This window comes from Siphateles boraxobius, unplaced genomic scaffold, assembly GCF_051911475.1.
Source record: "Siphateles boraxobius isolate OS27281-9 unplaced genomic scaffold, OSU_SipBor_1 25, whole genome shotgun sequence".
NCBI classification, from domain to species: domain Eukaryota; kingdom Metazoa; phylum Chordata; class Actinopteri; order Cypriniformes; family Leuciscidae; genus Siphateles; species Siphateles boraxobius.
In genome coordinates, this window is record NW_027508866.1 from 2,988,379 (window position 1) to 3,003,424 (window position 15,046).

General features: G+C 46.5%; 11 non-coding genes across 11 annotated transcripts; 2 read left to right on the forward strand and 9 right to left on the reverse strand.

Moving 5' to 3' along the window:
- Positions 1-1,402: 1,402 nt before the first annotated feature.
- trnap-cgg (transfer RNA proline (anticodon CGG)) lies at positions 1,403-1,474 on the reverse strand. The gene has a single exon. It is a non-coding gene; the product is annotated as a tRNA-Pro (tRNA).
- Positions 1,475-4,917: 3,443 nt separating this feature from the next.
- Positions 4,918-4,989, reverse strand: trnap-cgg (transfer RNA proline (anticodon CGG)). Its single transcript has one exon. It is a non-coding gene; the product is annotated as a tRNA-Pro (tRNA).
- Positions 4,990-6,754: 1,765 nt separating this feature from the next.
- Positions 6,755-6,826, reverse strand: trnap-cgg (transfer RNA proline (anticodon CGG)). Its single transcript has one exon. It is a non-coding gene; the product is annotated as a tRNA-Pro (tRNA).
- A 318-nt stretch (positions 6,827-7,144) lies between these two features.
- Positions 7,145-7,216, reverse strand: trnap-ugg (transfer RNA proline (anticodon UGG)). Its single transcript has one exon. It is a non-coding gene; the product is annotated as a tRNA-Pro (tRNA).
- A 160-nt stretch (positions 7,217-7,376) lies between these two features.
- trnar-ccg (transfer RNA arginine (anticodon CCG)) lies at positions 7,377-7,449 on the forward strand. Its single transcript has one exon. It is a non-coding gene; the product is annotated as a tRNA-Arg (tRNA).
- A 1,462-nt stretch (positions 7,450-8,911) lies between these two features.
- trnap-cgg (transfer RNA proline (anticodon CGG)) lies at positions 8,912-8,983 on the reverse strand. The gene has a single exon. It is a non-coding gene; the product is annotated as a tRNA-Pro (tRNA).
- Positions 8,984-11,138: 2,155 nt separating this feature from the next.
- Positions 11,139-11,210, reverse strand: trnap-ugg (transfer RNA proline (anticodon UGG)). Its single transcript has one exon. It is a non-coding gene; the product is annotated as a tRNA-Pro (tRNA).
- A 294-nt stretch (positions 11,211-11,504) lies between these two features.
- trnap-cgg (transfer RNA proline (anticodon CGG)) lies at positions 11,505-11,576 on the reverse strand. Its single transcript has one exon. It is a non-coding gene; the product is annotated as a tRNA-Pro (tRNA).
- A 1,872-nt stretch (positions 11,577-13,448) lies between these two features.
- On the reverse strand, positions 13,449-13,520 carry trnap-ugg (transfer RNA proline (anticodon UGG)). The gene has a single exon. It is a non-coding gene; the product is annotated as a tRNA-Pro (tRNA).
- A 160-nt stretch (positions 13,521-13,680) lies between these two features.
- On the forward strand, positions 13,681-13,753 carry trnar-ccg (transfer RNA arginine (anticodon CCG)). Its single transcript has one exon. It is a non-coding gene; the product is annotated as a tRNA-Arg (tRNA).
- A 1,101-nt stretch (positions 13,754-14,854) lies between these two features.
- Positions 14,855-14,926, reverse strand: trnap-ugg (transfer RNA proline (anticodon UGG)). Its single transcript has one exon. It is a non-coding gene; the product is annotated as a tRNA-Pro (tRNA).
- Positions 14,927-15,046: the final 120 nt, after the last annotated feature.

Consider the following 15,046-nt stretch of genomic DNA (forward strand, 5'->3'; position numbering starts at 1 on the left):
GCAATAATGACCGCAAGATCTGAGTTAGCATAGAACGGACAAACTTCGGATAGCTGTGGTGGGGTTTTGTGTGCGTCAGACTGTCAGTGAATCATTCTTGCCTGCCCGTGCATGTGCCCTTTCAGGCTGAAATTACACAAAGCACTGTGCGCAAGAGTCCCAGTGGCCTAAGGGGAAAAGGCCACTTCTTGCTTTTGCACTGGACCTACGACGAAGGCTTTGCGTACGAAAGCAGAGAGGCAGACTACACACAAAACAGGTGGGAAAGAGTCATGAACTTTAAATTAATCTAGTCATCGAAAAACATCATTGATACGTTTGTTTTGTCCATATAACCAAAATGGCTGTGTAATTGGAGAAAAACACATGGAACAGAAATGGCGGGCTCTAAATGTAAACAGCCGCATATAGGCTATGCCGTAGGCTTGACTTTGAACTAAAAGGCATCAGCCTCCCACCTAGGGAGGCTGTTACTAGGGCGTGCTTCTTGCGCTTGCTCTAAGCTGATGCTGCAAAAAGTCAATGAAAAGTTGTTCAAAGAAACTCCACAGAACAACAAGTATACCCGTGCTTAGCGTTTCTGCAAAAGAGCCACGGTAATTCAGTTAAGAGCGATTTAAAATGCTTTGAATCCAACTACAGCATCTACAGACCTGCGAAAAAAGTTCAATTTTGCCAAAGCATCAGCCTCTGATGCTGCAGAACGTGACGTCAAGTACTATGTGGGTTGCAGTAAATGGCCAGACTATGAAGTTGTTGATAAAGAAAAGTAAATGCTTTGGCGGGGGCTGAGAGGTGGGGAGGACAACATGGCTAACTCCTCCATAATCAGATTGCCCTTCGGGTGATTTTTGGGCAACTCACTGAGTCTCAGCTCCAGAGAGAACTTCAGCAAGTCTAGTTTCTGACTGACTCATTCAAGCGGGCTTGAGCTTCTGAATGAGCTTTCTTCTCCGTCAGAATGAGCTTTCTTCTCTGTCAACTTCTAAGGGAAAACAATGCCTTTCATACACCAAGAAGAGCACAATTTGTTTTATCACCCACCTTAAAAAAAGAAAAAAAAATCCTGTGGTATCACATGCAATTGCATACAGAGTCAGAGAACCCTTGAACTCATACTAAAGGTGAGAGGGCTCGTCCGGGATTTGAAGCCGGGATCTCTAGCACCCGAAGCGAGAATCATACCACTAGACCAACGAGCCTGCCTGACGCTGGATGGGGCTACTTGCGTACACTTGTACAGTCACCGAACGCTGGCCTCAAACAGAATGAGCAGGGACTAGTTTTAATAAGAGCGTTTGTCGTTAGGGAGCCGTACTCTCTGGCAGGCAGCGATTCAGAGTACATTCTGTGCAGGAAATAAACGCTTGTCATCTGACTGGCTGCTTGTTCTGAAACTGCTGGGCTCGTCCGGGATTTGAACCCGGGACCTCTCGCACCCGAAGCGAGAATCATACCCCTAGACCAACGAGCCTGACTGACAATAGATTCGGCTACTTGCGTACAGTTGTAGAGTCACTGAATGCTGGCCTCTTACAGAATGGGAAGGCACTAGTTTTAATAGAAAGCGTTTGTCGTTAGGGAGCCACACTCCCTGGCAGGCAGCGATTCTGAGTTCGTTCTGTGCAAGGAAATAAGCGCTTGTCATCTGGCTGAATCTTGGCTATGTTGTAGTACAGATGAACACAAGCAGTAGTAAGCTTATAGTAGTAAGGCCTAATGGATAAGGCATCAGCCTCCGGAGCTGGAGATTGTGGGTTCAAGTCCCACCTGGGTCGTCTTTAATGGGCTATATTTAAGTTGGATGTTCGACAAATTCAAGGATGGTTTGTTCAAAGCAATAATGACCGCAAGATCTGAGTTACCATAGAACGGACAAACTTCGGATAGCTGTGGTGGGGTTTTGTGTGCGTCAGACTGTCAGTGAATCATTCTTGCCTGCCCGTGCATGTGCCCTTTCAGGCTGAAATTACACAAAGCACTGTGCGCAAGAGGCCCAGTGGCCTAAGGGGAAAAGGCCACTTCTTGCTTTTGCACTGGACCTACGACGAAGGCTTTGCGTACGAAAGCAGAGAGGCAGACTACACACAAAACAGGTGGGAAAGAGTCATGAACTTTAAATTAATCTAGTCATCGAAAAACATCATTGATACGTTTGTTTTGTCCATATAACCAAAATGGCTGTGTAATTGGAGAAAAACACATGGAACAGAAATGACGGCTCTAAATGTAAACAGCCGCATATAGGCTATGCCGTAGGCTTGACTTTGAACTAAAAGGCATCAGCCTCCCACCTAGGGAGGCTGTTACTAGGGCGTGCTTGTTGCGCTTGCTCTAAGCCGATGCTGCAAAAAGTCAATGAAAAGTTATTCAAAGAAACTCCACAGAACAACAAGTATACCCGTGTTTAGCGTTTCTGCAAAAGAGCCACGGTAATTCAGTTAAGAGCGATTTAAAATGCTTTGAATCCCACTACAGCATCTACAGACCTGCGAAAAAAGTTCAATTTTGCCAAAGCATCAGCCTCTGATGCTGCAGAACGTGACGTCAAGTACTATGTGGGTTGCAGTAAATGGCCAGACTATGAAGTTGTTGATAAAGAAAAGTAAATGCTTTGGCAAGGGCTGAGAGGTGGGGAGGACAACATGGCTAACTCCTCCATAATCAGATTGCCCTTCGGGTGATTTTTGGGGAACTCACTGAGTCTCAGCTCCAGAGAGAACTTCAGCAAGTCTAGTTTCTGACTGACTCATTCAAGCGGGCTTGAGCTTCTGAATGAGCTTTCTTCTCCGTCAGAATGAGCTTTCTTCTCTGTCAACTTCTAAGGGAAAACAATGCCTTTCATACACCAAGAAGAGCACAATTTGTTTTATCACCCAGCTTAAAAAAAGAAAAAAAAATCCTGTGGTATCACATGCAATTGCATACAGAGTCAGAGAACCCTTGAACTCATACTAAAGGTGAGAGGGCTCGTCCGGGATTTGAAGCCGGGATCTCTAGCACCCGAAGCGAGAATCATACCACTAGACCAACGAGCCTGCCTGACGCTGGATGGGGCTACTTGCGTACACTTGTACAGTCACCGAACGCTGGCCTCAAACAGAATGAGCAGGGACTAGTTTTAATAAGAGCGTTTGTCGTTAGGGAGCCGTACTCTCTGGCAGGCAGCGATTCAGAGTACATTCTGTGCAGGAAATAAACGCTTGTCATCTGACTGGCTGCTTGTTCTGAATTTTAATAGAAAGCGTTTGTCGTTAGGGAGCCACACTCCCTGGCAGGCAGCGATTCTGAGTTCGTTCTGTGCAAGGAAATAAGCGCTTGTCATCTGGCTGAATCTTGGCTATGTTGTAGTACAGATGAACACAAGCAGTAGTAAGCTTATAGTAGTAAGGCCTAATGGATAAGGCATCAGCCTCCGGAGCTGGAGATTGTGGGTTCAAGTACCACCTGGGTCATCTTTAATGGGCTATATTTAAGTTGGATGTTCGACAAATTCAAGGATGGTTTGTTCAAAGCAATAATGACCGCAAGATCTGAGTTAGCATAGAACGGACAAACTTCGGATAACTGTGGTGGGGTTTTGTGTGCGTCAGACTGTCAGTGAATCATTCTTGCCTGCCTGTGCATGTGCCCTTTCAGGCTGAAATTACACAAAGCACTGTGCGCAAGAGGCCCAGTGGCCTAAGGGGAAAAGGCCACTTCTTGCTTTTGCACTGGACCTACGACGAAGGCTTTGCGTACGAAAGCAGAGAGGCAGACTACACACAAAACAGGTGGGAAAGAGTCATGAACTTTAAATTAATCTAGTCATCGAAAAACATCATTGATACGTTTGTTTTGTCCATATAACCAAAATGGCTGTGTAATTGGAGAAAAACACATGGAACAGAAATGGCGGGCTCTAAATGTAAACAGCCGCATATAGGCTATGCCGTAGGCTTGACTTTGAACTAAAAGGCATCAGCCTCCCACCTAGGGAGGCTGTTACTAGGGCGTGCTTGTTGCGCTTGCTCTAAGCCGATGCTGCAAAAAGTCAATGAAAAGTTATTCAAAGAAACTCCACAGAACAACAAGTATACCCGTGTTTAGCGTTTCTGCAAAAGAGCCACGGTAATTCAGTTAAGAGCGATTTAAAATGCTTTGAATCCCACTACAGCATCTACAGACCTGCGAAAAAAGTTCAATTTTGCCAAAGCATCAGCCTCTGATGCTGCAGAACGTGACGTCAAGTACTATGTGGGTTGCAGTAAATGGCCAGACTATGAAGTTGTTGATAATGAAAAGTAAATGCTTTGGCAAGGGCTGAGAGGTGGGGAGGACAACATGGCTAACTCCTCCATAATCAGATTGCCCTTCGGGTGATTTTTGGGCAACTCACTGAGTCTCAGCTCCAGAGAGAACTTCAGCAAGTCTAGTTTCTGACTGACTCATTCAAGCGGGCTTGAGCTTCTGAATGAGCTTTCTTCTCCGTCAGAATGAGCTTTCTTCTCTGTCAACTTCTAAGGGAAAACAATGCCTTTCATACACCAAGAAGAGCACAATTTGTTTTATCACCCAGCTTAAAAAAAGAAAAAAAAAATCCTGTGGTATCACATGCAATTGCATACAGAGTCAGAGAACCCTTGAACTCATACTAAAGGTGAGAGGGCTCGTCCGGGATTTGAAGCCGGGATCTCTAGCACCCGAAGCGAGAATCATACCACTAGACCAACGAGCCTGCCTGACGCTGGATGGGGCTACTTGCATACACTTGTACAGTCACCGAACGCTGGCCTCAAACAGAATGAGCAGGGACTAGTTTTAATAAGAGCGTTTGTCGTTAGGGAGCCGTACTCTCTGGCAGGCAGCGATTCAGAGTACATTCTGTGCAGGAAATAAACGCCTGTCATCTGACTGGCTGCTTGTTCTGAAACTGCTGGGCTCGTCCGGGATTTGAACCCGGGACCTCTCGCACCCGAAGCGAGAATCATACCCCTAGACCAACGAGCCTGACTGACAATAGATTCGGCTACTTGCGTACAGTTGTAGAGTCACTGAATGCTGGCCTCTTACAGAATGGGAAGGCACTAGTTTTAATAGAAAGCGTTTGTCGTTAGGGAGCCACACTCCCTGGCAGGCAGCGATTCTGAGTTCGTTCTGTGCAAGGAAATAAGCGCTTGTCATCTGGCTGAATCTTGGCTATGTTGTAGTACAGATGAACACAAGCAGTAGTAAGCTTATAGTAGTAAGGCCTAATGGATAAGGCATCAGCCTCCGGAGCTGGAGATTGTGGGTTCAAGTCCCACCTGGGTCGTCTTTAATGGGCTATATTTAAGTTGGATGTTCGACAAATTCAAGGATGGTTTGTTCAAAGCAATAATGACCGCAAGATCTGAGTTAGCATAGAACGGACAAACTTCGGATAGCTGTGGTGGGGTTTTGTGTGCGTCAGACTGTCAGTGAATCATTCTTGCCTGCCCGTGCATGTGCCCTTTCAGGCTGAAATTACACAAAGCACTGTGCGCAAGAGGCCCAGTGGCCTAAGGGGAAAAGGCCACTTCTTGCTTTTGCACTGGACCTACGACGAAGGCTTTGCGTACGAAAGCAGAGAGGCAGACTACACACAAAACAGGTGGGAAAGAGTCATGAACTTTAAATTAATCTAGTCATCGAAAAACATCATTGATACGTTTGTTTTGTCCATATAACCAAAATGGCTGTGTAATTGGAGAAAAACACATGGAACAGAAATGGCGGGCTCTAAATGTAAACAGCCGCATATAGGCTATGCCGTAGGCTTGACTTTGAACTAAAAGGCATCAGCCTCCCACCTAGGGAGGCTGTTACTAGGGCGTGCTTGTTGCGCTTGCTCTAAGCCGATGCTGCAAAAAGTCAATGAAAAGTTATTCAAAGAAACTCCACAGAACAACAAGTATACCCGTGCTTAGCGTTTCTGCAAAAGAGCCACGGTAATTCAGTTAAGAGCGATTTAAAATGCTTTGAATCCCACTACAGCATCTACAGACCTGCGAAAAAAGTTCAATTTTGCCAAAGCATCAGCCTCTGATGCTGCAGAACGTGACGTCAAGTACTATGTGGGTTGCAGTAAATGGCCAGACTATGAAGTTGTTGATAAAGAAAAGTAAATGCTTTGGCAAGGGCTGAGAGGTGGGGAGGACAACATGGCTAACTCCTCCATAATCAGATTGCCCTTCGGGTGATTTTTGGGCAACTCACTGAGTCTCAGCTCCAGAGAGAACTTCAGCAAGTCTAGTTTCTGACTGACTCATTCAAGCGGGCTTGAGCTTCTGAATGAGCTTTCTTCTCCGTCAGAATGAGCTTTCTTCTCTGTCAACTTCTAAGGGAAAACAATGCCTTTCATACACCAAGAAGAGCACAATTTGTTTTATCACCCAGCTTAAAAAAAGAAAAAAAAATCCTGTGGTATCACATGCAATTGCATACAGAGTCAGAGAACCCTTGAACTCATACTAAAGGTGAGAGGGCTCGTCCGGGATTTGAAGCCGGGATCTCTAGCACCCGAAGCGAGAATCATACCACTAGACCAACGAGCCTGCCTGACGCTGGATGGGGCTACTTGCGTACACTTGTACAGTCACCGAACGCTGGCCTCAAACAGAATGAGCAGGGACTCGTTTTAATAAGAGCGTTTGTCGTTAGGGAGCCGTACTCTCTGGCAGGCAGCGATTCAGAGTACATTCTGTGCAGGAAATAAACGCTTGTCATCTGACTGGCTGCTTGTTCTGAAACTGCTGGGCTCGTCCGGGATTTGAACCCGGGACCTCTCGCACCCGAAGCGAGAATCATACCCCTAGACCAACGAGCCTGACTGACAATAGATTCGGCTACTTGCGTACAGTTGTAGAGTCACTGAATGCTGGCCTCTTACAGAATGGGAAGGCACTAGTTTTAATAGAAAGCGTTTGTCGTTAGGGAGCCACACTCCCTGGCAGGCAGCGATTCTGAGTTCGTTCTGTGCAAGGAAATAAGCGCTTGTCATCTGGCTGAATCTTGGCTATGTTGTAGTACAGATGAACACAAGCAGTAGTAAGGGTTTCAAAAACATGACAGTTTTGAGTTTGGCTCAGTGCTGCAAAAGGAAGGATCCAACCTTGTTGCTCTAGCTGCTTGGTGTGAAATCCCCGGGCTCGTCCGGGATTTGAACCCGGGACCTCTCGCACCCAAAGCGAGAATCATACCCCTAGACCAACGAGCCTCTTTTACATTAAATCTTTCGGGAGGGCGCCACAAATTCAGTGAAGCCCATCTCAAAGACGGAACACGACCTGGCGTCGAGATACGAAAGTGTAGCTGTTTGAGCGTTACAAACCCCTTGAAGCCAAATTACTGATCAAAGGAAAAAGAACTCCAGACAAGGCCCAGTGGCCTAATGGATAAGGCATCAGCCTCCGGAGCTGGAGATTGTGGGTTCAAGTCCCACCTGGGTCGTCTTTAATGGGCTATATTTAAGTTGGATGTTCGACAAATTCAAGGATGGTTTGTTCAAAGCAATAATGACCGCAAGATCTGAGTTAGCATAGAACGGACAAACTTCGGATAGCTGTGGTGGGGTTTTGTGTGCGTCAGACTGTCAGTGAATCATTCTTGCCTGCCCGTGCATGTGCCCTTTCAGGCTGAAATTACACAAAGCACTGTGCGCAAGAGGCCCAGTGGCCGAAGGGGAAAAGGCCACTTCTTGCTTTTGCACTGGACCTACGACGAAGGCTTTGCGTACGAAAGCAGAGAGGCAGACTACACACAAAACAGGTGGGAAAGAGTCATGAACTTTAAATTAATCTAGTCATCGAAAAACATCATTGATACTTTTGTTTTGTCCATATAACCAAAATGGCTGTGTAATTGGAGAAAAACACATGGAACAGAAATGGCGGGCTCTAAATGTAAACAGCCGCATATAGGCTATGCCGTAGGCTTGACTTTGAACTAAAAGGCATCAGCCTCCCACCTAGGGAGGCTGTTACTAGGGCGTGCTTGTTGCGCTTGCTCTAAGCCGATGCTGCAAAAAGTCAATGAAAAGTTATTCAAAGAAACTCCACAGAACAACAAGTATACCCGTGTTTAGCGTTTCTGCAAAAGAGCCACGGTAATTCAGTTAAGAGCGATTTAAAATGCTTTGAATCCCACTACAGCATCTACAGACCTGCGAAAAAAGTTCAATTTTGCCAAAGCATCAGCCTCTGATGCTGCAGAACGTGACGTCAAGTACTATGTGGGTTGCAGTAAATGGCCAGACTATGAAGTTGTTGATAAAGAAAAGTAAATGCTTTGGCAAGGGCTGAGAGGTGGGGAGGACAACATGGCTAACTCCTCCATAATCAGATTGCCCTTCGGGTGATTTTTGGGCAACTCACTGAGTCTCAGCTCCAGAGAGAACTTCAGCAAGTCTAGTTTCTGACTGACTCATTCAAGCGGGCTTGAGCTTCTGAATGAGCTTTCTTCTCCGTCAGAATGAGCTTTCTTCTCTGTCAACTTCTAAGGGAAAACAATGCCTTTCATACACCAAGAAGAGCACAATTTGTTTTATCACCCAGCTTAAAAAAAGAAAAAAAAAATCCTGTGGTATCACATGCAATTGCATACAGAGTCAGAGAAGCCTTGAACTCATACTAAAGGTGAGAGGGCTCGTCCGGGATTTGAAGCCGGGATCTCTAGCACCCGAAGCGAGAATCATACCACTAGACCAACGAGCCTGCCTGACGCTGGATGGGGCTACTTGCGTACACTTGTACAGTCACCGAACGCTGGCCTCAAACAGAATGAGCAGGGACTAGTTTTAATAAGAGCGTTTGTCGTTAGGGAGCCGTACTCTCTGGCAGGCAGCGATTCAGAGTACATTCTGTGCAGGAAATAAACGCCTGTCATCTGACTGGCTGCTTGTTCTGAAACTGCTGGGCTCGTCCGGGATTTGAACCCGGGACCTCTCGCACCCGAAGCGAGAATCATACCCCTAGACCAACGAGCCTGACTGACAATAGATTCGGCTACTTGCGTACAGTTGTAGAGTCACTGAATGCTGGCCTCTTACAGAATGGGAAGGCACTAGTTTTAATAGAAAGCGTTTGTCGTTAGGGAGCCACACTCCCTGGCAGGCAGCGATTCTGAGTTCGTTCTGTGCAAGGAAATAAGCGCTTGTCATCTGGCTGAATCTTGGCTATGTTGTAGTACAGATGAACACAAGCAGTAGTACGCTTATAGTAGTAAGGCCTAATGGATAAGGCATCAGCCTCCGGAGCTGGAGATTGTGGGTTCAAGTCCCACCTGGGTCGTCTTTAATGGGCTATATTTAAGTTGGATGTTCGACAAATTCAAGGATGGTTTGTTCAAAGCAATAATGACCGCAAGATCTGAGTTAGCATAGAACGGACAAACTTCGGATAGCTGTGGTGGGGTTTTGTGTGCGTCAGACTGTCAGTGAATCATTCTTGCCTGCCCGTGCATGTGCCCTTTCAGGCTGAAATTACACAAAGCACTGTGCGCAAGAGGCCCAGTGGCCTAAGGGGAAAAGGCCACTTCTTGCTTTTGCACTGGACCTACGACGAAGGCTTTGCGTACGAAAGCAGAGAGGCAGACTACACACAAAACAGGTGGGAAAGAGTCATGAACTTTAAATTAATCTAGTCATCGAAAAACATCATTGATACGTTTGTTTTGTCCATATAACCAAAATGGCTGTGTAATTGGAGAAAAACACATGGAACAGAAATGGCGGGCTCTAAATGTAAACAGCCGCATATAGGCTATGCCGTAGGCTTGACTTTGAACTAAAAGGCATCAGCCTCCCACCTAGGGAGGCTGTTACTAGGGCGTGCTTGTTGCGCTTGCTCTAAGCCGATGCTGCAAAAAGTCAATGAAAAGTTATTCAAAGAAACTCCACAGAACAACAAGTATACCCGTGCTTAGCGTTTCTGCAAAAGAGCCACGGTAATTCAGTTAAGAGCGATTTAAAATGCTTTGAATCCCACTACAGCATCTACAGACCTGCGAAAAAAGTTCAATTTTGCCAAAGCATCAGCCTCTGATGCTGCAGAACGTGACGTCAAGTACTATGTGGGTTGCAGTAAATGGCCAGACTATGAAGTTGTTGATAAAGAAAAGTAAATGCTTTGGCAAGGGCTGAGAGGTGGGGAGGACAACATGGCTAACTCCTCCATAATCAGATTGCCCTTCGGGTGATTTTTGGGCAACTCACTGAGTCTCAGCTCCAGAGAGAACTTCAGCAAGTCTAGTTTCTGACTGACTCATTCAAGCGGGCTTGAGCTTCTGAATGAGCTTTCTTCTCCGTCAGAATGAACTTTCTTCTCTGTCAACTTCTAAGGGAAAACAATGCCTTTCATACACCAAGAAGAGCACAATTTGTTTTATCACCCAGCTTAAAAAAAGAAAAAAAAATCCTGTGGTATCACATGCAATTGCATACAGAGTCAGAGAACCCTTGAACTCATACTAAAGGTGAGAGGGCTCGTCCGGGATTTGAAGCCGGGATCTCTAGCACCCGAAGCGAGAATCATACCACTAGACCAACGAGCCTGCCTGACGCTGGATGGGGCTACTTGCATACACTTGTACAGTCACCGAACGCTGGCCTCAAACAGAATGAGCAGGGACTAGTTTTAATAAGAGCGTTTGTCGTTAGGGAGCCGTACTCTCTGGCAGGCAGCGATTCAGAGTACATTCTGTGCAGGAAATAAACGCTTGTCATCTGACTGGCTGCTTGTTCTGAAACTGCTGGGCTCGTCCGGGATTTGAACCCGGGACCTCTCGCACCCGAAGTGCGAATCATACCCCTAGACCAACGAGCCTGACTGACAATAGATTCGGCTACTTGCGTACAGTTGTAGAGTCACTGAATGCTGGCCTCTTACAGAATGGGAAGGCACTAGTTTTAATAGAAAGCGTTTGTCGTTAGGGAGCCACACTCCCTGGCAGGCAGCGATTCTGAGTTCGTTCTGTGCAAGGAAATAAGCGCTTGTCATCTGGCTGAATCTTGGCTATGTTGTAGTACAGATGAACACAAGCAGTAGTAAGGGTTTCAAAAACATGACAGTTTTGAGTTTGGCTCAGTGCTGCAAAAGGAAGGATCAAACCTTGTTGCTCTAGCTGCTTGGTCTGAAATCCCCGGGCTCGTCCGGGATTTGAACCCGGGACCTCTCGCACCCAAAGCGAGAATCATACCCCTAGACCAACGAGCCTCTTTGACATTAAGTCTTTCGGGAGGGCGCCACAAATTCAGTGAAGCCCATCTCAAAGACGGAACACGACATCATACCACTAGACCAACGATCCTGCCTGACGCTGGATGGGGCTACTTGCGTACACTTGTACAGTCACCGAACGCTGGCCTCAAACAGAATGAGCAGGGACTAGTTTTAATAAGAGCGTTTGTCGTTAGGGAGCCGTACTCTCTGGCAGGCAGCGATTCAGAGTACATTCTATGCAGGAAATAAACGCTTGTCATCTGACTGGCTGCTTGTTCTGAAACTGCTGGGCTCGTCCGGGATTTGAACCCGGGACCTCTCGCACCCGAAGCGAGAATCATACCCCTAGACCAACGAGCCTGACTGACAATAGATTCGGCTACTTGCGTACAGTTGTAGAGTCACTGAATGCTGGCCTCTTACAGAATGGGAAGGCACTAGTTTTAATAGAAAGCGTTTGTCGTTAGGGAGCCACACTCCCTGGCAGGCAGCGATTCTGAGTTCGTACTGTGCAAGGAAATAAGCGCTTGTCATCTGGCTGAATCTTGGCTATGTTGTAGTACAGATGAACACAAGCAGTAGTAAGCTTATAGTAGTAAGGCCTAATGGATAAGGCATCAGCCTCCGGAGCTGGAGATTGTGGGTTCAAGTCCCACCTGGGTCGTCTTTAATGGACTATATTTAAGTTGGATGTTCGACAAATTCAAGGATGGTTTGTTCAAAGCAATAATGACCGCAAGATCTGAGTTAGCATAGAACGGACAAACTTCGGATAGCTGTGGTGGGGTTTTGTGTGCGTCAGGCTGTCAGTGAATCATTCTTGCCTGCCCGTGCATGTGCCCTTTCAGGCTGAAATTACACAAAGCACTGTGCGCAAGAGTCCCAGTGGCCTAAGGGGAAAAGGCCACTTCTTGCTTTTGCACTGGACCTACGACGAAGGCTTTGCGTACGAAAGCAGAGAGGCAGACTACACACAAAACAGGTGGGAAAGAGTCATGAACTTTAAATTAATCTAGTCATCGAAAAACATCATTGATACGTTTGTTTTGTCCATATAACCAAAATGGCTGTGTAATTGGAGAAAAACACATGGAACAGAAATGGCGGGCTGTAAATGTAAACAGCCGCATATAGGCTATGCCGTAGGCTTGACTTTGAACTAAAAGGCATCAGCCTCCCACCTAGGGAGGCTGTTACTAGGGCGTGCTTGATGCGCTTGCTCTAAGCCGATGCTGCAAAAAGTCAATGAAAAGTTGTTCAAAGAAACTCCACAGAACAACAAGTATACGCGTGCTTAGCGTTTCTGCAAAAGAGCCACGTTAATTCAGTTAAGAGCGATTTAAAATGCTTTGAATCCCACTAAAGCATCTACAGACCTGCGAAAAAAGTTCAATTTTGCCAAAGCATCAGCCTCTGATGCTGCAGAACGTGACGTCAAGTACTATGTGGGTTGCAGTAAATGGCCAGACTATGAAGTTGTTGATAAAGAAAAGTAAATGCTTTGGCGGGGGCTGAGAGGTGGGGAGGACAACATGGCTAACTCCTCCATAATCAGATTGCCCTTCGGGTGATTTTTGGGCAACTCACTGAGTCTCAGCTCCAGAGAGAACTTCAGCAAGTCTAGTTTCTGACTGACTCATTCAAGCGGGCTTGAGCTTCTGAATGAGCTTTCTTCTCCGTCAGAATGAGCTTTCTTCTCTGTCAACTTCTAAGGGAAAACAATGCCTTTCATACACCAAGAAGAGCACAATTTGTTTTATCACCCAGCTTAAAAAAAGAAAAAAAAAAATCCTGTGGTATCACATGCAATTGCATACAGAGTCAGAGAACCCTTGAACTCATACTAAAGGTGAGAGGGCTCGCCCGGGATTTGAAGCCGGGATCTCTAGCACCCGAAGCGAGAATCATACCACTAGACCAACGAGCCTGCCTGACGCTGGATGGGGCTACTTGCGTACACTTGTACAGTCACCGAACGCTGGCCTCAAACAGAATGAGCAGGGACTAGTTTTAATAAGAGCGTTTGTCGTTAGGGAGCCGTACTCTCTGGCAGGCAGCGATTCAGAGTACATTCTGTGCAGGAAATAAACGCTTGTCATCTGACTGTGTTGTAGTACAGATGAACACAAGCAGTAGTAAGGGTTTCAAAAACATGACAGTTTTGAGTTTGGCTCAGTGCTGCAAAAGGAAGGATCCAACCTTGTTGCTCTAGCTGCTTGGTCTGAAATCCCCGGGCTCGTCCGGGATTTGAACCCGGGACCTCTCGCACCCAAAGCGAGAATCATACCCCTAGACCAACGAGCCTCTTTTACATTAAGTCTTTCGGGAGTGCGCCACAAATTCAGTGAAGCCCATCTCAAAGACGGAACACGACCCGGCGTCGAGATACGAAAGTGTAGCTGTTTGAGCGTTAGAAACCCTTTGAAGCCAAATTACTGATCAAAGGAAAAAGAACTCCAGACAAGGCCCAGTGGCCTAATGGATAAGGCATCAGCCTCCGGAGCTGGAGATTGTGAGTTCAAGTCCCACCTGGGTCGTCTTTAATGGGCTATATTTAAGTTGGATGTTCGACAAATTCAAGGATGGTTTGTTCAAAGCAATAATGACCGCAAGATCTGAGTTAGCATAGACTGGACAAACTTCGGATAGCTGTGGTGGGGTTTTGTGTGCGTCAGACTGTCAGTGAATCATTCTTGCCTGCCCGTGCATGTGCCCTTTCAGGCTGAAATTACACAAAGCACTGTGCGCAAGAGGCCCAGTGGCCTAAGGGGAAAAGGCCACTTCTTGCTTTTGCACTGGACCTACGACGAAGGCTTTGCGTACGAAAGCAGAGAGGCAGACTACACACAAAACAGGTGGGAAAGAGTCATGAACTTTAAATTAATCTAGTCATCGAAAAACATCATTGATACGTTTGTTTTGTCCATATAACCAAAATGGCTGTGTAATTGGAGAAAAACACATGGAACAGAAATGGCGGGCTGTAAATGTAAACAGCCGCATATAGGCTATGCCGTAGGCTTGACTTTGAACTAAAAGGCATCAGCCTCCCACCTAGGGAGGCTGTTACTAGGGCGTGCTTGTTGCGCTTGCTCTAAGCCGATGCTGCAAAAAGTCAATGAAAAGTTGTTCAAAGAAACTCCACAGAACAACAAGTATACCCGTGCTTAGCGTTTCTGCAAAAGAGCCACGGTAATTCAGTTAAGAGCGATTTAAAATGCTTTGAATCCCACTACAGCATCTACAGACCGGCGAAAAAAGTTCAATTTTGCCAAAGCGAAGCCGGGATCTCTAGCACCCGAAGCGAGAATCATACCACTAGACCAACGAGCCTGCCTGACGCTGGATGGGGCTACTTGCGTACACTTGTACAGTCACTGAACGCTGGCCTCAAACAGAATGAGCAGGGACTAGTTTTAATAAGAGCGTTTGTCGTTAGGGAGCCGTACTCTCTGGCAGGCAGCGATTCAGAGTACATTCTGTGCAGGAAATAAACGCTTGTCATCTGACTGTGTTGTAGTACAGATGAACACAAGCAGTAGTAAGGGTTTCAAAAACATGACAGTTTTGAGTTTGGCTCAGTGCTGCAAAAGGAAGGATCCAACCTTGTTGCTCTAGCTGCTTGGTCTGAAATCCCCGGGCTCGTCCGGGATTTGAACCCGGGACCTCTCGCACCCAAAGCGAGAATCATACCCCTAGACCAACGAGCCTCTTTTACATTAAGTCTTTCGGGAGGGCGCCACAAATTGAGTGAAGCCCATCTCAAAGACGGAACACGACCTGGCGTCGAGATACGAAAGTGTAGCTGTTTGAGCGTTAGAAACCCCTTC